The 23121-nt window shown below is 40.9% G+C and overlaps 1 protein-coding gene across 1 annotated transcript in view; it reads left to right on the top strand.

Moving 5' to 3' along the window:
* Positions 1-23121, top strand: part of dok6 (docking protein 6) — an 86157-nt gene that overhangs the window by 58567 nt on the left and 4469 nt on the right. The window lies entirely within an intron of this gene.

The following is a 23121-nucleotide window of genomic DNA, read 5'->3' as shown; positions in this document are numbered from 1 at the left end:
AATACGGCCTCGTTCAGTCATCGTAGTTTCACAATTCTTCCCGGCAAGTGTTTGCAATGGCTTCAGACATCTCCTCTAGTTCTACAGGGTCTGCCACATGGGATATATCAGACATTCATAGCACGGACTGTGTGAACAGGCGCGCACACACACATACATACATCTTGTACAGCTAACCTTGTGGGGTTAGCTCCTAAAGTAATTCTAACCCTAACATGAATTCTAACCTTAACCGTAAACCCACTTGGAATAGCGTGTTCAATGGAAACAAAGTTTGAAAACTTTGTTTCCTTTGAACATGCAATATAAATAAAGGCATTTTAATGAATTATATGAAGAATGCCTTGATCTTCTTATCTTTTTGATGACCAATTTACCCCTTTTACCAAAGAGTACCTTCTTTCTACTACTGTGTATCTTCGCAGCGCTTCCCTTTCTTCCTTTTCCCCCTAGAAATAACATTTGACCTCGTGGGGACTAAGAAAATGTCCAAATCAAATCAAATGTACTTGTCACATACACATGGTTAGCAGATGTTAATTCGAGTGTAGCGAAATGCTTGTGCTTCTAGTTCCGACAATGCAGTAATAATCAACGAGTAATCTAACCTAACAATTCCAAAACTACTACCTCATACACACAAGTGTAAAGGGATAAAGAATATGTACATAAAGATATATGAATGAGTGATGGTACAGAACGGCATAGGCAAGATGCAGTAGATGGTATCAAGTACAGTATATACATATGAGATGAGTAATGTAGGGTATGTAAACAAAGTGGCATAGTTTAAAGTGGCTAGTGATACATGTATTACATAAAGATGCAGTAGATGATATGGAGTACAGTATATACGTATACATATGAGATGAGTAATGTAGGGTATGTAAACATTATATTAAGTAGCATTGTTTAAAGTGGCTAGTGATAACTGGTCCCCAGTTGGTCAAATTTTTGGTTGTTTACTATTCTTGTGGGGACTTCTGGTTCCCGCAAGAATAGTTAAACACGTCCACACACACGCACGCACGTGCATACATGTTTGGCCAAATCGAGATCGAAGATAGTATCACCAATACCAGGTTAGTTGAAAAATCTATGGCATCGTTTTGTTTAGGCAAACCTGTAGCCCCCAATAATGGATTCAAAAAATCTTTAGTTATATCACATTATGTGCTTTACAATCTGTAGCTAAGACATATGTAATAACCATGTCAAGTCACTATGTAGGGTTTCTATACAGTTCAATAGATAAACAGATCTGGGAAATTGAGGAGACACTGGTTAAAGACTTGTTTAAGGCAGACTTGGCTCTTTTGGTTGATGGCAGCCATGTTTTATCCTCACTCTGCAGGTATTACCCCCATACCCCTTACACACCACCTTGAGCCTATTTTCTATGTTGAAACTTTAAATATGGGGCATCTCCTTCCCCAGGCATAGGACCTCAACCTGATCCTGGATGACTCTATACACACAACATCCCTGAACACACATGCATCTCTATACACACACACATAAATACATGTGCACGTAAACACGCGCACACGTTCTGCAATTCATGAATCAGTGGAGTATTAGAGCATTTTGACCTGATTCCCTGGGTCTCACTTTGCCAGTGATGAATCAATACTACAATAATGTGATAAAACAGCAAAATAACTGCATTATTATCGATAACGAGGTGAGATACGTAAGATGTGACGTATATGGACCAGACTAGCCCCCTGTGTCTCAGTGGGCCCGTAATGATCATATAATATAGCAAGCCTATGATAATACCATTATAATACCATTATTATTACTATTTTAATACTGTATATTAACTGAGTATGGGCTGATTGGGGTGTACGTGGAGGTGAGAGATGCTAGACAGAACGTGTGGAGCAGACTGGCCCCTGTGTGTCACTATACCTGTGATGAATCTATAATAAAGCTTATGATAAAAAAAATCCAGTATAGTAACAGTACAGTGACTATATTAATACTGACTATGGGCTGATTTGGGTGTGGGTGGAGGTGAGAGTGTTAGATTAGCCCCCTATGTGTCACTGTGCCGTGATGAATCTGCAATCAGCATGCTTAATTGGCTGAGTCATGGTCGGGTTGTGTTTAAATACCCATGAGTCCTCTGGAATAATTAAGGAACACTGGTTCTTGTCCCATCCAGCTTTGCTGCTTTGCTATATGTTTATTTATTTATTTTTCTCTCTCATTCAGTTAATCGGAGAACCAGAAATAAATTAGCTGCTTTTTGTGTGTGTGCGAAAGTTTCTGTTTCGATTAGACTTGGGCTGAAATGTTAGACTTCTAGGAAAGTTTTGGTTTGCTTGCAAATGAAATGAGTACAGGCAAGGTAGCAGTGCAAACTGTATGAATATAAACCATACACTTATTTGAACCATTTGGTGAGTTACAGAGAGAAACTGCATTAAAGGTCCAATGCAGATGTTTTTATCTCAATATCAAATAATTTCTAGGTAATATTATAGTAACTTACTGGGATTGTTTTTGATTAAAATGGTTGACAAGAAACAAAAACCGCCTCTTAGCAAAGAGCAATTTCTCAAGCAAGAATTTTGTTAGGGTGTCTGGGAGGGGTTTGATTGGGGAGGGTAAAATGGAAATCTAGCTGTTATTGGCAGAGAGCAGTGGCTCTCTTTCTAAATTGGTATATTAAGTAAGTTACCGCCTCGGGATGTTACCATCCCACCAAAACAGGCAGAAATTTCAGGTAGTCTTTTCAAACAGCTTTTACACTGAAATGAAATTGACATCATTTTTAGATTTTCACAGTATTATTCCAGCCTCATAGTGTGAAAATACATATAACACACAGGCAAATTTTGTTTTTGAATGCACTAGACCTTTAATAAACCTTGACAGGCAGATCGGTTTTAAGTACTCATGTCAAAAACGTCAGGTTGAGGAGTAATACTATATATTCACATCAATGAAGAACACTACATGAATTGGCATTTGAAGATAGTACACTCTTAGAAAAAAAGGTTATATCTACAACCTAAAAGGGTTGTTTGCCTGTCCCCATAGGATATCCATTTGAGAATCAGTTTTTTGTTCCAGGTCGAACCCTTTTGAGGTCCATGTAGAACCCTTTCCACAAAGGGTACTACATGGAACCCAAAAGTGTTCTAGATTGAACCCAAAAGAGTTCTCCTATGGGGACAGCCGAAGAACCCTTTTGGAACCATTTTTTCTATGAATGTACATTTCCCTCAGTATGCCATGTGTTGGTGACATACAGTGCCTTCAGAAAGTATTCACACCCCTTTTTAAAAAATCATTTAAAATCATATTTACAGTACCAGTCAAAAGTTTGGACACACCTACTCATTCCAGGGTTTAGCTTTATTTTTACTATTTTCTACATGGTAGAATAATAGTGAAGACATCAAAACTATAAAATAACACATATGGAATCAGGTAGTAACCAAAAAAGTGTTAAAATATATATATTATTATAACGTTTCAGGTAAGACCTAAATGCCTTCTGTGTTAAAGTAACAATGTTTATTACAGCAACAGGGGCAGACAAACAGACAGGTCAAGGCAGGCAGGGGTCGATAATCCAGAGGGGTGGGGCAAAGGTACAGGACGGCAGGCTCAGGGTCAGGAGCAGGCAGAGTGGTCAGGCAGGCAGGCTCAGAGTCTGGACAGGCAAGGGTCAAAACAGCAGGAGCTGAGAAAAATGCTGGTTGACTTGACAAACAAGACAAATTGGCAACAGACAAACAGAGAACACATGTATAAATACACAGGGGATAACGGGGAAGATGGGCGACACCTGGAGGGGGGTGGAGACAATCACAAGGACAGGTGAAACAGATGAGGGCGTAACAATTATTTAGATTAGAGATTCTTAAAATTAGCCACCCTTTGCCTTGACGACGACTTTGCACACTCTTGGCCTTCTCTCAACCAGCTTCATGAGGTAGTCACCTGGAATGCATTTCAATTATCATGTTTGCAATAAGGCACTGAAGTAAGACTGCAGAAAATGTGGCAAACAAATACAATTTTGGTCCTGAATACAGAGCGCTATGTTTGTGGCAAATCCAACACAACACATCACTGAGTACCAGTCTTCATATTTTCAAAAAGGGTGGTGGCTGCATCGTGTTATGGGTATGCTTATCATTGGCAAAGATTAGGTCATTTTTTAAAATTAAAATAAAGGAATAGAGATCTGCACAGGCAAAATCAAATAGGAAAATCTGGTTCAGTCTGCTTTCCAACACACACTGGGAGACAAATTCACCTTTCAGCAGGACAATAACCTAAAACACAAGGCCAAATATATGCTGGAGTTGCTTACCAAGACAACATTGAATGTTTCCTGAGTGGCCTAGTGACTATTTTGACTTAAATCGCCTTGAAAATCTATGGCAAGACATGAAAATGGCTGTCTATCTGTGCTCACTTGGGACTCCCGAGTGGCGCAGTAGTCTAAGATTCTGCAGCTCAGTGTTAGAGGTGTCACTACAGACAACCTGGTTCGAATCCAGACTATCACACCCAGCCGTGATTGGGAGTCCCATAGGGTGGCACACAATTGGCCCAGCGTCGTCTGAGTTTGGCCTGTGTAGGCTGTCATTGTAAATAAGAATTTGTTCTTAACTAACTTGCCTAGTTAAATATAAAATCAATTAGCAGCTTGAAGAATAATGGGCAAATATTATACAATCCAGGTATGCAAAGCTCTTAAAGACTTACCCCAAGCCAACTCCTCATTTGGCTGCCTTTCCTTCCAGTTCTCTGCTGCCAATGACTGGAATGAATTGCAAAAATCTCTGAAGCTGGAGTCTTATATCTCCCTCACTAATATTAAGCATCAGCTGTCAGAGCTGCTTACCGATCATTGCACCTGTACACAGCTTATCTGTAAATAGCTCACCCAACTACCTCATCCCCATATTGTTATCTCAACTTGCACATTCATCTTCTGCAAATCTACCACACCAGTGTTTAATTGCTAAATTGTCATTATTTTGCCAATATGGCCTATTTATTTATCTCCCTAATCTTACTACATTTGCACACATTTGTCGTGTCTTTGGCATCATTAAACTGAAGAGTGTTAGTTTATCAAATCAATTCTCTGTAACTATTATTACGTGATTAAATAATCAGGTAAATGTAATTAACTAGGAAGTCAGGGCACCAAGGAAAATACTCAGATTACAAAGTTATAATTTTCCTAATAAAACTTGAAGATATTTTAATATCTGATCAATTAGTCTTCTAATTAATGAGTTATTCTTAACCTTACATTAGTCTCATTCCAAAAGTCGTAAATTGTTGGTTATCTGCACAAACCCAGTCTTCACTATGAGTCATCCATACATCAATTGTCTCAATCATTTATTTATTAGCTAACTAAATAATCACAGAAATGCACACACATACAAACAAACAAAGTAGATATGGTTACAAGGAAATGATAGGGGATGTGCCCTAGTGGGCTAAACCGGCATGGCGGCTTGGTAGACAAAGGGACTCAGAAGGGCGCGAAAAACAAAAGAGTCACTACACAGTTGATAATTATAACAATTTAAATGCTACTCCTTTGCACAAGAATGCTCACTCATTTGGGAATAATTGCAATCAGTATGTATATTTACGCTTAGTGTGTCGTCGTGATCTCTGTTGGAAAGTTAGTTTCTGTTGGAGAGTTTCTCCGTCCTCTCTCTCTCTCTTCCGTGGTTAGAATGGATAGTTCAGAGTCCCATTCAGAAATGTTGTTATAGATAGATCCTCGCATTCATGGGTACTTAATTTCTAGCGGCAGACTAGTAATTAGTATCAAAGATTTGCTCTTATTCTGTCGGTATCGATAGTCTCAGAGTTTCAACAACCATTACAACCTTAGCTTATACTCAGGTTTATGGTCTCTACTCAAACCTTAGCCCTCTCGATAATCGAGGTAAGCTGGTCTGAAGGGAATTCCTCCCGGTGGGAGTTATATTCGTAACAGTAGAAAGAGGCTGTCCCATGACGCCAGATCTGTACTCAGTCTGTGCTCATGGGGCGGGCCAATGATTTAGTTCAACTCCAAAGGGAATTGGAGTTTCCTTCATTAAACCGTTTAAAATCACATTACATAATTTCACAAATAGTTTAATCTTTACTCATTCATTTTATACAACAATTAGATGCAAGCGTCACAACTGAGACTCTTGTATAAACAGAGTTATGGTAATGTGGCTGTATTGTCTTTCCTGAGGTCACCAAATTGTACAAAACGGACCAGTTCGTATCTGGCTACTTCATCGACCGTTTATACCTTCTCCAGAACATGGATATTGTTCAGTTCTCAACTTCTGTGATGTGGAAGAAATTCCTTTGTTCTCTCTATGAAAACTCACTTTCTCTCTTATACTCTGGCCATGAGGAGAGAACTCCTCTAGGAATGTATGACCTGCCTAACAGAGCCTGTTGGTAGGGGGAAGACAGAGAGGTGGTGAGAGAGGGGGGGGGATGGTGCAGAGAGAGGGGATGGTACTCGCTATCCCCAAGGAGGGCAACGTCATGACACACTGTATATAGATTTTTCTATTGTGCTATTGACTGTACGTTTGTTTATCCCTTGTGTAACTGTGTTGTTGTTTTTGTCGCACTGCTTTGCTTTATCTTGGCCAGGTTGCAGTTGTAAATGAGAACTTGTTCTCAACTGGCCTACCTGGTTAAATAAAGGTTAAATAAAAATTTGCAATAAGTCAAGGGTTGTGAATACTTTCTGAAGGCATTGTATGCAAAGAATGTATATCTCAACACCAGACCATTGCAAAATGTTTCATCTTCAATTTTAATAATGTGTTTCCCACCCACTCATTTGCTCTTTCTGTTTCGCTTATGTACTTGACACTTTAAATCAGTAAATATATAGAGAGAAAAAAACAGACCCTTAGACAAAGAAGATATCAATCATATTTCCTCTCTTAGATGATTTTAAAGTCTTACTAATAACCATAAGACAAAATGACTGGCTTTTTATATTCTTACAAACACTCCATGTTTAATAGAAGGCCGTTTGAGAGAGGAGAATGGTGCTGTTGGTTTCCCACTGAGAGATTGATGATGCATCAAAATAATAAGTGCACTTTAAAGTTTTAAAGGCACGATAAATAATCAAGCCCCAACGCCTGTCTGAAACGGTTCAATTACCCCAACTGATATTGGAATGGAAATGCACAAGAATTGCTGGTTTTAGAGATAATTGTTCAGTTATTTCTCTCTCTCCTTCTCTCTGTCTGTGTCCCTGCCTCCCTCTACCTCTCTCTCTCTCTGTCTATCCCTTTTTCTCTGCCCCCCACTCACGTAAACACTCTCATTCTCTCTCCCTCTCTCATCACGCATCTTTCAACAGTTATCCGCCTATCCGCAGCAGCAGCATTAGCAATTCTAATAGCAGTGTTCTTATTTGATCCTTTCAGAGTGATAAAAGTGGATTTTACTGAAAGGAGGAGAGGAAGTCAGTAATGACATAGGATTATGATAGGAGAGAGAGTATGGTGATACTACTATCTCTACTGCAACAGGTAAAACTTAAATAATGGATCGCCTGCTTATGAATGTGCTGTACATTTGTAACGTCTCATTCAGTACACTGGTAATCTTGTCCCCAGCCCTCTTTCTCTCTCGTGCTCTCTCTTGCCTTCTCGCTCTCACGCTCTCTCACACTAGTGCATACTCTCTCTCTCTAGCGCACACTCTCTCTCGCATGTGTGCTCTCACTCTCTCTGTCTCTCTATGTCTTGCGTGCTCTCGCTCTCTCACTCTCTCTAGCGCTCTCTCTCTCTCTCTCGCACTCAATTCAATTCAAGGGGCTTTATTGGCATGGGAAACATGTTAACATTGCCAAAGCATGTAAAGTAGATAATATACAAAGGTGAAATAAACAATAAAGATGAACAGAGTAAACATTACACTCAGAAGTTCCAAAATAATAAAGACATTACAAATGTCATATTATGTATATATACAGTGTTGTAACGATGAGCAAATCGTTAAAGTACAAAAGGGAAAATAAATAAACATAAATATGGGTTGTATTTACAATGGTGTTTGTTCTTCACTGGTTGCCCTTTTCTTGTGGCAACAGGTCACAAATCTTGCTGCTGTGATGGCTGTGATGTGGTATTTCACCCAGTAGATATGGGAGTTCATCAAAATTGGGTTTGTTTTCAATTTTTTTGTGGATGTGTGTAATCTGAGGGAAATATGGGTCTCTAATATGGTCATACATTTAGCAGGAGGTTAGGAAGTGCAGCTTCTTTAAGAGGACCCTCTTACAGGTCTGTGAGAGCCAGAAATCGTGCTTGTTTGTAGGTGACCAAATACTTATTTTCCACCATAATTTGCAAATAAATTCATTAAAAATCCTACAATGTGATTTTCTGGATTTTTTTTCTCTCATTTTGTCTGACATAGTAGAAGTGTACCTATGATGCAAATTACAGGCCTCTCTCATCTTTTTAAGTGGGAGAACTTGCACAATTTGTGGCTGACTAAATACTTTTTTGCCCCACTGTATATGTTGAAGAGGGTGGGGCTTAAGCTGCATCCCTGTCTCACCCCAGGGCCCTGTGGGAAGAAATGTGTATGTGTTTTTGCCTATTTTATCTGCACACTTGTTGTTTGTGTACATGGATTTAATAATGTCGTATGTTTTTCCCCCAACACCACTTTCCATCAATTTGTATAGCAGACCCTCATGCAAAATTGAGTCGAAGGCTTTTTCGACTCAATGAGAAGACTTTGCCTTTGTTTTGGTTTGTTTGTTTGTGAATTAGGGTGTGCAGGGTGAATACATGGTCAGTCGTATGACAATTTGGTAAAAAGCCAATTTGACATTTGCTCAGTACATTGTTTTCACTCGTTTTTGTTGGTTATGTTGTCATAGTTGTGGCTTGAGGGGCATATGGGGGAGAGAATGCTGTCCCCTCCAGGTAGGTGTTTGTCCCCCTGTGTGCTGAGGGTGTCAGGTTCTTGTCCAGTTCTGGCATTTAGGTCGCCACAGACTTAGTACATGTCTCTGGGTCTGTAATTTGTTGATCTCCCCTTCTACGATGGAGAAGCTGTTATCGTTAAAGTATGGGGGTTCTATTGGGGGTATATAGGTCGCACACGAGGACATCTTTCTCTGTTGAGATCATTTCCTTATTCATTTCTAGACAGATGTAAAATGTTCCTGTTTTGACTAATTTAATAGAGTGGGTTAGGTCTGCTCTATACCAAATTAGCACATCCCCTGAGTCTCTTCTCTGTTTCATACCTGGTAGTTTGGTGGATGGGACTACCACCTCTCTAGAGGGCAACCAGTGGGTCCGTCTCCTTTATACCATGTTTCTTGTAGGATGGATATTTCCAATTTCTTTGATGAAGTCTGGGTTCCTGCTCTTTAGGTCAAAAACAGATGACCTCAGACCTTGTTTATTCCAGGATGAGACAGAAAAGGTGTAATCAGAAATCAGAGAAATCAGCCAAGACCTCAGAAACAAAATTGTAGACCTCCACAAGTCTGGTTCATCCTTGGGAGCAATTTCCAAATGCCTGAAGGTACCACGTTCATCCGTACAAACAATACTACGCAAGTATAAACACCATGGGACCACGCAGCCGTGATACCGCTCAGGAAGGAGATGCGTTCTGTCTTCTAGAGATGAACGTACTTTGGTGTGAAAAATGTGATACTTCCGGGCGCCGACAGAGATGGCCGCCTCGCTTCGCGTTCCTAGGAAACTATGCAGTATTTTGTTTTTTTTAAGTGTTATTTCTTACATTGGTACCCAGGTAATCTAAGGTTTCATTACAAACAGTTGGGAAGAACTACTGAATATAAGAGCAACGTCAACTCACCATCAGTACGACCAGGAATATGACTTTCGCGAAGCGGATCCTGTGTTCTGCCTTCCACCCAAGACAACTAAATGGATCCCAGCCTGCGACCCAAAACAACGACATCGTAAAAGAGGCAAACAAAGCAGTCTTATGGTCAGGCTCCGGAGACGGGCACATCGCGCACCACTCCCTAGCATACTACTCGCCAATGTCCAGTCTCTTGACAACAAGGTTGATGAAATCTGAGCAAGGGTAGCATTCCAGAGAGACATCAGAGACTAACGTTCTTTGCTTCACGGAAATATGGCTCATTCGAGAGACGCTAACAGAATCGGTGCAGCCAGCTGGTTTCTTCATGCATCGCGCTGACAGAAACAAACATCTTTCTGGTAAGAAGAGGGGTGGGGGCGTAAGCCTTATGATTAATGAGACGTGGTGTGATCACAACAACATACAGGAACTCAAGTCCTTCTGTTCACCTGACTTAGAATTCCTCACAATCAAATGTCGACCGCATTATCTACCAAGGGAATTCTCTTCAATTATAATCACAGCCGTATATATTCCCCCCCAAGCAGACACATCGATGGCCCTGAACAAACTTTATTTGACTTTATTTGCAAACTGGAAACCACATATCCTGAGGCTGCATTCACTGTAGCTGGGGATTTTAACAAGGCTAATCTGAAAACAACTCCCTAAATTGTATCAGCATATCGATTGCGCAACCAGGGCTGGTAAAACCTTGGATCATTGGTATTCTAACTTCCGCAACGCATATAAGGCCCTCCCCCGCCCTCCTTTCGTAAAAGCTGACCACGACTCAATTTTGTTGCTCCCTGCCTACAGACAGAAACTAAAACAAGAAGCTCCTGCGCTCAGGTCTATTCAACGCTGGTCCTACCAATCTGATTCCACGCTTCAAGACTGCTTCGATCACGTGGACTGGGATATGTTCCGAATTGCTTCCAACAACAACATTGACGAATACGCTGAGTCGGTGAGCGAGTTCATTAGAAAGTGCATTAACAATGTCGTTCCCATAGCAACGATTAAAACATTCCCAAACCAGAAACCGTGGATTGATGGCAGCATTCGCGTGAAACTGAAAGCACAAACCACTGCTTTTAACCAGGGCAAGGTGACTGGAAACATGACCGAATACAAACAGTGTAGCTATTCCCTCTGCAAGGCAATCAAACAAGCTAAGCGTCAGTATAGAGACAAAGTAGAGTCACAATTCAATGGCTCAGACACAAGAGGTAAGTGGCAGGGTCTACAGTCAATCACGGATTACAAAAAGAAAACCAGCCCCATCACAGACCAGGATGTCTTGCTCCCAGGCAGAATAAATAACTTTTTTGCCCGCTTTGAAGACAATACAGTGCCACTGACACGGCCCGCAACCAAAACCTGCGGACTCTCCTTCACTGCAGCCGACGTGAGTAAAACATTTAAACGTGTTAACCCTCGCAAGGCTGCAGGCCCAGACGGCATCCCCAGCCACGTCCTCAGAGCATGCGCAGACCAGCTGGCTGGTGTGTTTACGGACATATTCAATCAATCCTTATCCCAGTCTGCTGTTCCCACATGCTTCAAGAGGTAACAACATCTCAACCCCGCTGATCCTCAACACTGGGGCCCAACAAGGGTGCGTTCTGAGCACTCTCCTGTACTCCCTGATTGAGTTGGAGGCGTGCATGGCTTTCTGTGTGGGCTGTTCACCCACGCAGTCATGGGTGAACAGCCCACGCAGAAAGCCATGCACACCTCCAACTCAATCATCAAGTTTGCGGACGACACTACAGTGGTAGGCTTGACTACCAACAACGACGAGACGGCCTACAGGGAGGAGGTGAGGGCCCTCGGAGTGTGGTGTCAGGAAAATAACCTCACACTCAACGTCAACAAAACAAAGGAGATGATTGTGGACTTCAGGAAACAGCAGAGGGAGCACCCCCTATCCACATCGATGGGACAGTAGTGGAGAGGGTAGTAAGTTTTAAGTTCCTCGGCGTACACATCACGGACAAACTGAATTGGTCCACCCACACCGACAGTGTCGTGAAGAAGGCGCAGCAACGCCTCTTCAACCTCAGGAGGCTGAAGAAATTCGGCTTGTCACCAAAAGCACTCACAAACTTCTACAGATGCACAATCGAGAGCATCCTGTCGGGCTGTATCACCGCCTGGTACGGCAACTGCTCCGCCCACAACCGTAAGGCTCTCCAGAGGGTAGGGAGGTCTGCACAACGCATCACTGTGGGCAAACTACCTGCCCTCCAGGACATCTACACCACCCGATGTCACAGGAAGGCCATAAAGATCATCAAGGACAACAACCACCCGAGCCACTGTCTGTTCACCCCGCTATCATCCAGAAGGCGAGGTCAGTACAGGTGCATCAAAGCAGGGACCGAAAGACTGAAAAACAGCTTCTATCTCAAGGCCATCAGACTGTTAAACAGCCACCACTAACATTGAGTGGCTGCTGCCAACACACTGACTCAACTCCAGCCACTTTAAGAATGGAATTGATGGAAATTGATGTAAGCCACTTTAAACAATGCTACTTAATATAATGTTTACATACCCTACATTACTCATCTCATATGTATATATATATATACTGTACTCTATATCATCTACTGGATCTTTATGTAATACATGTTTCACTAGCCACCTTAAACTATGCCACTTTGTTTACATACCTTACATTACTCATCTCATATGTATATACTGTACTCGATACCATCGACTGCATCTTGCCTATGCCGTTCTGTACCATCACTCGTTCTGTACCATCACTCATTCATGTACATATTCTTTATTCCGTTACACTTGTGTGTATAAGGTAGTAGTTTTGGAATTGTTAGGTTAGATTACTCGTTGATTATTACTGGCTTGTCGGAACTAGAAGCACAAGCATTTCGCTACACTCGCATTAACATCTGCTAACCATGTGTATGTGACAAATACATTTGATTTGATTTGATTTAAAAAATGCAAATCAATCCCAGAATAACAGCAAAGGACCTTGTGAAGATGCTGAAGGAAACAGGTACAAAAGTGTCTATATCCACAGTAAAACAAGTCCTATATCAACATAACCTGAATTGCCACTCAGCAAGGAAGAAGCCACTGCTCCAAAACCGATATAAAAAAGCAGAAATGTCCTCTGGTCTGATGAAACAAAAATAGAACTGTTTGGCCATAATGACCATCATTATGTTTGGAGGAAAAAGGGGGAGGCTTGCAAGCCGAAGAACACCATCCCAACCGTGAAGCACGGGAGTGGCAGCATCATGTTGTGTGCACTTCACTTCACAAAATAGGTGGCATCATGAGGCAGGAAAATTATTTGGATACAGTGAGGCAAAAAAGTATTTGATCCCCTGCTGATTTTGTACGTTTGCCCACTGACAAAGAAATGATCAGTCTATAATTTTAATGGTAGGTTTATTTGAACAGTGAGAAACAGAATAACAACAACAAAATCCAGAAAAACTCATGTCAAAAATGTTATAAATTGATTTGCATTTTAATAAGGGAAATAAGTATTTGACCTCCTCTCAATCAGAAAGATTTCTGGCTCCCAGGTGTCTTTTATACAGGTAACGAGCTGAGATTAGGAGCACACTGTTAAAGGGAGTGCTCCTAATCTCAGCTTGTTACCTGTAAAAGACACCTGTCCACAGAAGCAATCAATCAATCAGATTCCAAACTCTCCACCATGGCCAAGACCAAAGAGCTCTCCAATGATGTCAGCGACAAGATTGTAGACCTACACAAGGCAGGAATGGGCTACAAGACCATCGCCAAGCAGCTTGGTGAGAAGGTGACAACAGTTGGTGAGATTATTCGCAAATGGAAGAAACACAAAATAACTGTCAATCTCCCTCGGCCTGGGGCTCCATGGAAGATCTCACCTCGTGGAGTTGCAATGATCATGAGAACGGTGAGGAATCAGCCCAGAACTACACAGGAGGATCTTGTCAATGATCTCAAGGCAGCTGGGACCATAGTCACCAAGAAAACAATTGGTAACACACTACGCCGTGAAGGACTAAAATCCTGCAGCGCCCGCAAGGCCCCCCTGCTCAAGAAAGCACATATACATGCTTGTCTGAAGTTTGCCAATGAACATCTGAATTATTCAGAAGACAACTGGGTGAAAGTGTTGTGGTCAGATGAGACCAAAATGGAGCTCTTTGGCATCAACCCAACTCGCCGTGTTTGGCGGAGGAGGAATGCTGCATATGACCCCAAGAACACCATCCCCACCATCAAACATGGAGGTGGAAACATTATGCTTTGGGGGTGTTTTTCTGCTAAGGGCACAGGACAACTTCACCGCATCAAAGGGACGATGGACGGGGCCATGTACCGTCAAATCTTGGGTGAGAACCTCCTTCCCTCAGCCAGGGCATTGAAAATGGGTTGTGGATGGGTATTCCAGCATGATAATGACCCAAAACACACGGCCAAGGCAACAAAGGAGTGGCTCAAGAGGAAGCACATTAAGGTCCTGGAGTGGCCTAGCCAGTCTCCAGACCTTAATCCCATAGAAGATATGTGGAGGGAGTTGAAGGTTTGAGTTGCCAAACGTCAGCCTCGAAACCTTAATTACTCGGAGAAGATCTGCAAAGAGGACTGAGATAAACTCCCTCCTGAGATGTGTGCAAACCTGGTGGCCCACTACAAGAAACGTCTGATCTCTGTGATTGCCAAAAGGGTTTTGCCACCAAGTACTAAGTCATGTTTTGCAGAGGGGTCAAATAATTATTTCCCTAATTAAAATGCAAATCAATTTATAACATTTTTGACATGCGTTCTTCTGGATTTTTTTCCCTCACTGTATATTGAAGCACCATCTCAAGACATCAGTCAGGAAGTTAAAGCTTGGTCTCAAATGGGTCTTCTAAATGGACAACGACCCCAAGCAAACTTTCAAAGTTGTGGCTTAAGGACAACAAAGTCAAGGTATTGGAGTGGCCATCACAAAACCCTGACCTCAATCCTATAGAAAATTTGTGGGCAGATCTGAAAAAGCATGTGCGAGCAAGGAGGCCTACAAACCTGATTTAGTTACACCAGCTCTGTCAGGAGGAATGGGCCAAAATTCACCCAACTTATTGTGGGAACCTTGTGGAATGCTACCCGAAACGTTTGACCCCAAGTTAAATCATTTAAAGGCAATGCTACCAAATACTAATTGAGTGTATGTAAACTTCTGAACCACTGGGAATGTGATGAATGAAATAAAAGCTGAAATAAATTTCACATTCTTAAAATAAAGTGGTGTTCCTAACTGACCTAAGATGGGAAATTTGTACTAGGATTAAATGTTGTGAATTGTGAAAAACTGAGTTGAAATGTATTTGGCTTAGGTGTATGTAAACTTTCAACTTCAAATGTAGACGGCTATGAATAATAAAGATGTGAACTCTCTTGGTAGATATTGTGGTCTGCAGCTTATGATAAGGTACTCTACCTCAGGCGAGCAATACCTCGAGATTTCTTTAATATTAGACATTGCGCACCAGCTGTTATTGACAAAAAGACACACCCCCACCCCTCGTCTTACCAGAGGTAGCGTCTCTGTTCTGCCGGTGAAAATCCCGCTAGCTCTATATTGTCCGTATCTTCATTCAGCCACGTCTCGGTGAAACATAAGATGTTACAGTTTTTAATGTCCTGTTGGTAGGATAATCTTAATCGTAGGTCATCAATAATATTGTCCAATGATTGCACGTTAGCAAGAAGAATGGAAGGCATTGGGAGTTTACTTGCTCACCTCTGGATTCTCAGAAGGATCCCCGATCTGCGTCCCCTTTTCCGTCGTCTTTTCTTCACTCAAAAGGCATGTATCTGGGTCTGTTCCAGTGAAAGCAGGATATCCTTCTCATCGGACTCGTTAAAGGAAAAAGTTTCTTCCAGTCCGCGGAGAGTAATCGCTGTTCTGATGTCCAGAAGTCATTTTTGGTCAAAAGGTAGCAGCAACATTATGTACACAATAAGTTTAAAAAATAAGTTACACAAAACACACAAAAAACACAAAAAAGCACAATTGTTTGGGAGAATGTAAAGTCAACCATGTACATCCGCGCCATTTTCCACTGATGGTCTTTGGTAGTAATAGTCCAAAATCAAGCTTTTAGGTATAGAATTGTGATTTGAATTGAAGGTTTTGATGTTGAGGTTAGTATTCTGTATAAGTCCTTGCTTAAAAAATGCATGTTTATCTAGATTTATCCAACTCTAATTCTATATTTTTTCTGTATCTGTTCTCTCGCTCTCTCGCATGCGCTCTCTCTCGCACGCTCTCTCTCAAATTCAGATTGCTTTATTGGCATGAAATACAATTTGTAGATATTCCCAAAGCAGTACAGTGGTGCGGCATTTCAGTAAATACTGTGCAATGTGATGAGGATAATGAAATACACTTCATTTTAGTTGTAATAATAACTTTTTAATAAATAGTACATACAGGATAATCATGTATACAACACTACTGATGTTGTATTGTGTAATCTTCGGTCAAAACATTTAATTAGATAAAAATAAAATGATAAAAAACAAATAGAAAGAGTATGTCTGATAAATAATCAACAACATGTACATGGATGATGGTTCCACTATGTATTAACAGTAAGTTATATACAATGTAAATAATTCAGCAAATTAATGTTCATGGGATGTCCCTCAGACTATGGCAATCATATACAGTTGAAGTCCGAGGTTTACATACACCTTAGCCAAATTATCTTACTGACTGCTGTCTTGAGATGTTGCTTCAATATATCCACATAATTTCCATACGTCATGATGCCATCTATTTTGCGAAGTGCAACAGTCTCTCCTGCAGCAAAGCACTCCCACAATATGATGCTGCCACCCCCGTGCTTCACGGTTGGGATGGTGTTCTGCTTGCAAGCCTCCACCTTTTTCCTCCAAACATAACGATGGTCATTATGGCCAAACAGTTCTATTTTTGTTTCATCTCCAAAACAGTACAATCTTTGTCCCCATGTGCAGTTGCAAACCGTAGTCTGGCTTTTTTATATCGGTTTTGGAGCAGTGGCTTCTTCCTTGCTGAGTGACCTTTCAGGTTATGTCGATATAGGACTCGTTTTTGTCACGACTTCTACCGAAGGTAACTCCTCTCCCTGGCCGGGCGGCGGTCGGCGTCGCCGGTTTACTAGCCGCCACCGATCCCTTCTTCCTTTTCTGTTTGTTTTGTCTGTGATTTTTTTCACACCATTTGCGTTTATTTCTGTGTGTATATAGGGTACCTGTTGCCTGCCTTAGTTCGTGCGGGATTAGACTTGTGTGTATTGCGCTCGATTGTATTTGATGTTTGTTGTTTTCACTATTACGCACGTGTATGTAAGTGTCGGAACTGTGTTTGTTCCTCCGTGCGTTTCCACGAGTATTCGAGAGCATAGTCTTTGGATTTTCGTCTGCCATTTTTGTATTGGTGGACTATATTATTAAACACGTTTCTCAGACATCCCTGCTCTCCTGCGCCTGACTCTTACACCTCTCACCGAGACGCACGTTATCACAGTTTTATGGTGTTTATACTTGCGTACTATTGTTTGTACAGATGAACGTGGTACGTTCAGGCTTTTGGAAATTGCTCCCAAGGATGAACCAGACTTGTGGAGGTCTACAATTTTTTTTCTGAGGTCTTGGCTGATTTCTTTTGATTTGCCCACGATGTCAAGCAAAGAGGCACTGAGTTTGAAGGTAGGCCTTGAAATACATCCACAGGTACACCTCCAATTGACTCAAATTATGTCAGAAGCTTCTAAAGCTATGACATAATTTTCTGGAATTTCCAAGCTGTTTAAAGGCACAGTCAACTTAGTGTATGTAAACTTCCGACCCACTGGAATTGTGATACAGGGAATTATAAGTGAAATAATCAGTTTGTAAACAATTGTTGGAAAAATGACTTGTGTCACGCACAAAGTAATTGTCCTCACCGACTTGCCAAAACTATAGTTTGTTAAATAGAAATTTGTGGAGTGGTTGAAAAATGAGTTTTAATGACTCCAACCTAAGTGCATGTAAACTTCCGACTTCAACTGTACATATGATATTTGCAGTTTCTCCCTCATCCAGAATATTTCCCAGCTTTATGTCATTAGTAAATGCACAGAAGATGGGAATTGATTGAGATACTTTATTTGAAAAGATGATCTTATTTGGGGGTATTTCTCACAGTAGAGGAAATGGTGCATCTCTGTCTCTACCTCCCCTGTCGTGCAGTGACCACATAGACACTCCTCTTTGCGTAGCCATGTGGTGTCCCCTTTTTTGTGTCACCCCCTTTTCTATAGCCAATTAGTGGTCGCTGAGCCTTTATTTGGTTGGGGTCTCTCTGTTTTGTAGCTCTGACAGTAGAGATATTCTTACAATTTGTATTCTCTTTTGAGGGCCAAATAGCAATTTAGTTTATTGTGTGTTTTTCTTTTCCCAATTTGTCAAAAAGGTTTTCATTTCTCTAACAGTTTGATTGATTTCTCTGTATGTTTAAATAATAGGGTTGTTTAGTGTTTTTAACAGTTGACATTCACAGTTCAGCTCTTTGGTTTCAAGTATTTTGAATTCTAAGGATGTTTTGGGGCTTAATTTCAAATGATGCCAAAATCTTTATATTTACAATTAAAGGGAATCTTCCGAGTTCCACTCTGTATGCATTATTCGGTACTTTCTTTTGGATATTTAGGACAATTATGCAGAATTCTGTATAAACCTCGCTTCCATATAGTGCAATTAGTAAAATTACACTGTTGAATATTTTGCACCAGATTTGGATAGGAGTATATATTTTTTTGAATTGTATTGTTATGGAGTAAAATGCTTTGCAGGTTTTTCTTTTAGTGCATTCTCTGCCAGACCAAATCCAACAGAGGCACTGATTTTTATTCCCAGGGCATGTTTAACCACGGTATTTCCTCATTTGAGTGTCTACTGCTCTGATTCCTGGCCTTTTTCTGGAAAATCAAGACTTTGGTTTTCTGAAAGTTGATGTTGTATTCCCAAAGAATGTTAAGTTGTTCCTGTAGACCTTGTTCTGTTGGTGACAGTAGGACAAGGTAATCTCCTCTCTCTGTGGTTCTCTCTCTCACTTGGTAGCGCTCCATCTCTCTGTGGCTCTGTCTCTCTCTGTGGCTCTCGCTCTTTGTCTCTCTGTGGCCTTCTATGCCTCTCAGAGCAGAGGAGGTGGGGGGCTGCTGCGGTCCATAGCCTGTGTGTCTACTACAGTCCAGACAAGGGTCTGCGTCCAGAGCTTGGATCTCGACAGGGGTCTTGACACACACACACACACACACACACACACACACACACACACACACACACACACACACACACACAGCTGTTTAAGGCCCAGCAGATGTTTAGTTCTGTTGTGTTTTCTCACTCTGAGCTGGACTGGAAGACTCCATTTCCAGCCTACATTGTGGTGGGTAGAGAAAAAAATGGTCTTGGCAGAGATAGATGAGAGGGCTGTGGTTGGCTGCACCCCGGCTGTTTCACAAATGTAATACGGAGACAAAAAGAGAAATGTTCCCTTTTTACCTCGTTACGGTCTCAGTGATTTTCTAAAGTGGTAGAGTGAGCGAATGTTGGAGGATCTGTACTAGGGACATTCTGAATCAGATAATTCTACTTCTGTTTTCTGGAGAATAGATTTTCACCAGTGCAGTATTTTCAAAGTGTATGTGTGACTCACTTCACATGTTCTCTCTGAGACACACTGCTGTGATTGGCTTCACATCACCCACTCACACTGGTCTCTCTCACTATTTGTTTCTCCTTCCTTGTTGCTCACTCGCTCTCGGACTCACATTTCTAATCGCTCTTTCTTTTGCTCTCTCCATTCTCATACACATTTTCTTTCACATGTAATCAAACAATCCTCCTCTCTCTCCCTCTCGGTCTCTGCCCCTGCTCCCACGCCATGTTATCTGCAGTTTGGCAGCGCTTGCCAAGGTGACTGGAACATGGTTTATGTGGAGGAGTCATTGACAGACACACAGTGTGGTGGCACGGCTAGCCTGGCATCACACTGAAGAGGCAGGGTGGCACAGAGTGGCACAGACCAGTAACCACACACCAATTCCCTCCTGATAGGATCCAGCTACAGCTTACAGACACAGGGGCACACTGGAGGGGGTTCACACCTGGCAAGGAATAAAGCAAGGAATTACTGTCTTTGATATTAAAATGGACATACCTGTACCATAGAACATAACCTATCATTTGCAATTCATGAGTTCAGTTTCAATTCATCTCTAGCAAAGCTTGCACAGTGTATTGATGTATAATTTGCTTTGCTTGGTTTATTAGATTGGATGAATATAGTTAATAAACAGCCAGAGGTCTTGGAGGTACAGTTGATTGCAGCATATAGTCTAAAGGGTTCTTCTGGACCTCATGAAATATTGATTGATATCCACTTCCTTCCTGGTCAGCAACACCCAATCAGCAGTCCTCTGCACTCTACTGTGTCCTCATCTTACCGCCACACATTTCCGAGATCAGCTGACTCCCATCCATTATTAATGACCGGAGTCTAAGTGAAAAACACCCCCCAAAGTATCCATTTACACCCATTTCCAAAAATATCTGAAAACAGGATGTCGGAAGCAAATTGGATAAATAATTTGGATTAAGAAGAGAGGTGTTTTTTTGCAGAGAAACAAGCTAAACGTTTAGCGCTGTGCAGTACAACAAAGCAAACACTGAATTGTTGTTGTGAACATGTGTTTTCAACAGACACTCTCAGATTGTCAAAGCGATATGAGACAAACATCTTCTATGTTTCAGGTTGGGTGAAACAAGACACACTCTTCCAACACCCACAGCATACTACATATAATGAAGTGCCTTCAGAAGTTATTCGTACCCCTTGACTTATAAAATGTTTTGTTGTGTTATAGCCCAAATTCAAAATCAATTAGATATGTTTTTCTCACCCATCTACACACAATGCCCCATAATTACAAAGTGAAAACATGCTTGTAGACATTTTAGCAAATGTATTGATAATGAAATACAGAAATATCCAATTTACATAAGGATTCACACCCCTGAGTCAATACTTTGTAGAAGCACCTTTGGCAGCGATTACAGCTATGGGTCTTTCTTGGTACGTCTCTAAGAGCTTTTGTTGATCATTGCTAAATAACCATTTTCAGGTTTTGCCATAGATTTTTTTAAAGTAGATTTCAGTCAAAACTGTAACTTATCCACTCAGGAACATTCACTGTCTTCTTGGTAAGCTACTCTAGTGTAGATTTGGCTACGTGTTTTAGGTTATTGTTCTGTTGAAAGGTTATATAATCTCCCAGTGTATTGAGGAAATCAGACTGAACCAGGTTATCCTTTAGGATTTTGCCTGTGTTTAGCTCCATTCTGTTTATTTTTTTATACTGAAAAACTCCCCCTTCCTTAATGATTACAAGCATACCCATAACATGATACAGCCACTACTATGCTTGAAAATATGGAGAGTGGTACTCAGTAATGTGTTGTATTTTATTTGCCCCAAACATAACGCTTTGTATTCATGACAGAAAGGTAATTGCATTGCCACATTTTTTTTGTTGCAGTATTACTTTAGTGCCTTGTTGCAAACCGGATAATTTTTTTACATATATTTTCTTCTGTACAGGCTTCCTTCTTTTCACTCTGTAATTTAGGTTAGTATTGTAGAGTAACTACAATGCTGTTTTCTCCTATCATGGCCATTAAACTCTAACTGTTTCAAAGTCACCATTGGCCTCATGGTGAAATCTTTGAGCGGTTTCTTTCCTCTCCAGCAACTTAGTTAGGAAGGATGCCTGTATCTTTGTAGTGACAAGGTGTATTGATACACCATCCAAAGTGTAATCAATAACTTCAATATGCTCAAAGGGATGTTGAACGTCTTCTTTTTTCACCCATCTACCAAAAGGTGCCCTTCTTTGCGAGGCATTGGAAAACCTCCCTGGTCTTTGTGGTTGAATCTGTGTTTGAAATTCACTGCTCAACTAAGGGACCTTCCAGGTAATTGTGTGTGTGGGGCATGCAAAACACCGTTATTGCATACAGAGTGAGTTGCATGCAACCTATTTTGTGACTTGTTATGCAAATGTTTTAGGGTTGCTATTATTTAGGCTTGCTATATCAAAGGGGTTAAATACCTATTGCCTCAAGATATTTCTCATTTTTAATTCATTTGCAAAAATGTAAAATAAAAAAACATAATTCCACTTTGACATTATGGGGTATAGTGTGTAGGTCAGTGACCAATACATCTCAATTGAATCTATTTTACATTCAATTAAAACGCCAAATGGGAGTGAATACAATGTACAGTGCGCCTTCAGAAAGAATTTATAACACAGATTCAACCACAAAGACCAGGGGAATATCTCTTTGGGTGTGGTGAAGTTATGAATTACACTTTGGATGGTGTATCAACACACCCAGTCACTACAAGGATACAGGCGTCCTTCCTAATTCAGTTGCCGGAGAGGAAGGAAACCACTCAGGGATTTCACCATGAGTGCCAATGGTGACTCTAAAACAGTTACAGAGTTTAATGATTGTGAAAGGAGAAAACTGAGGATGGAACAGCAACATTGTTGGTGCTCCACAATACTAAATTAATTGACAGAGTGAAAAGAAGGAAGTCTTTAGAGAATAAAAAATATTCCAAAACATGCATCCTGTTTGCAACAAGTCACTAAAGTAATACTGTAAAAACAAATTGGCAAAGCAATTAACTTTTTCCCTGAATAGAAAGTGTTATCTTTGGGAAAAATCCAATACAACACATTACTGAGTACAACTCTTCATATTTTCAAGCATAGTAGTGGCTGCCTCATGTTATGGGTATGCTTGTAATAGTTAAGGACTGGGGAGTTTTTCAGGATAAAAAATAAACAGAATAGAGCTAAGCACAGGCAAAATCCTAGAGGGAAAAAAAAACCTGATTCCGTCTGCTTTCCACCAGACACTGAAAGATGAATTCACCTTTCAGCAGGACAATAATCCAAAACACAAGGCCAAATCTACACCGGAGCTGTTTACCAATATGACATTGAATGCTCCTGAGTGGCCTAATTACAGTTTTGACTTAAATCAGCTTTAAAAATCTATGGCAAGACTTGAAAATGGCTATCTAGCAATGATCAACAACCAACTTGACAGATCTTGAAGAATTTCAAAAAGAATAAAAAAATAACGTGCAAATATTAT

The sequence above is a fragment of the Oncorhynchus nerka genome, linkage group LG22, assembly GCF_034236695.1.
Source record: "Oncorhynchus nerka isolate Pitt River linkage group LG22, Oner_Uvic_2.0, whole genome shotgun sequence".
Classification (NCBI taxonomy): Eukaryota; Metazoa; Chordata; class Actinopteri; order Salmoniformes; family Salmonidae; genus Oncorhynchus; species Oncorhynchus nerka.
This window is presented reverse-complemented; position numbering and strand designations above follow the sequence as displayed.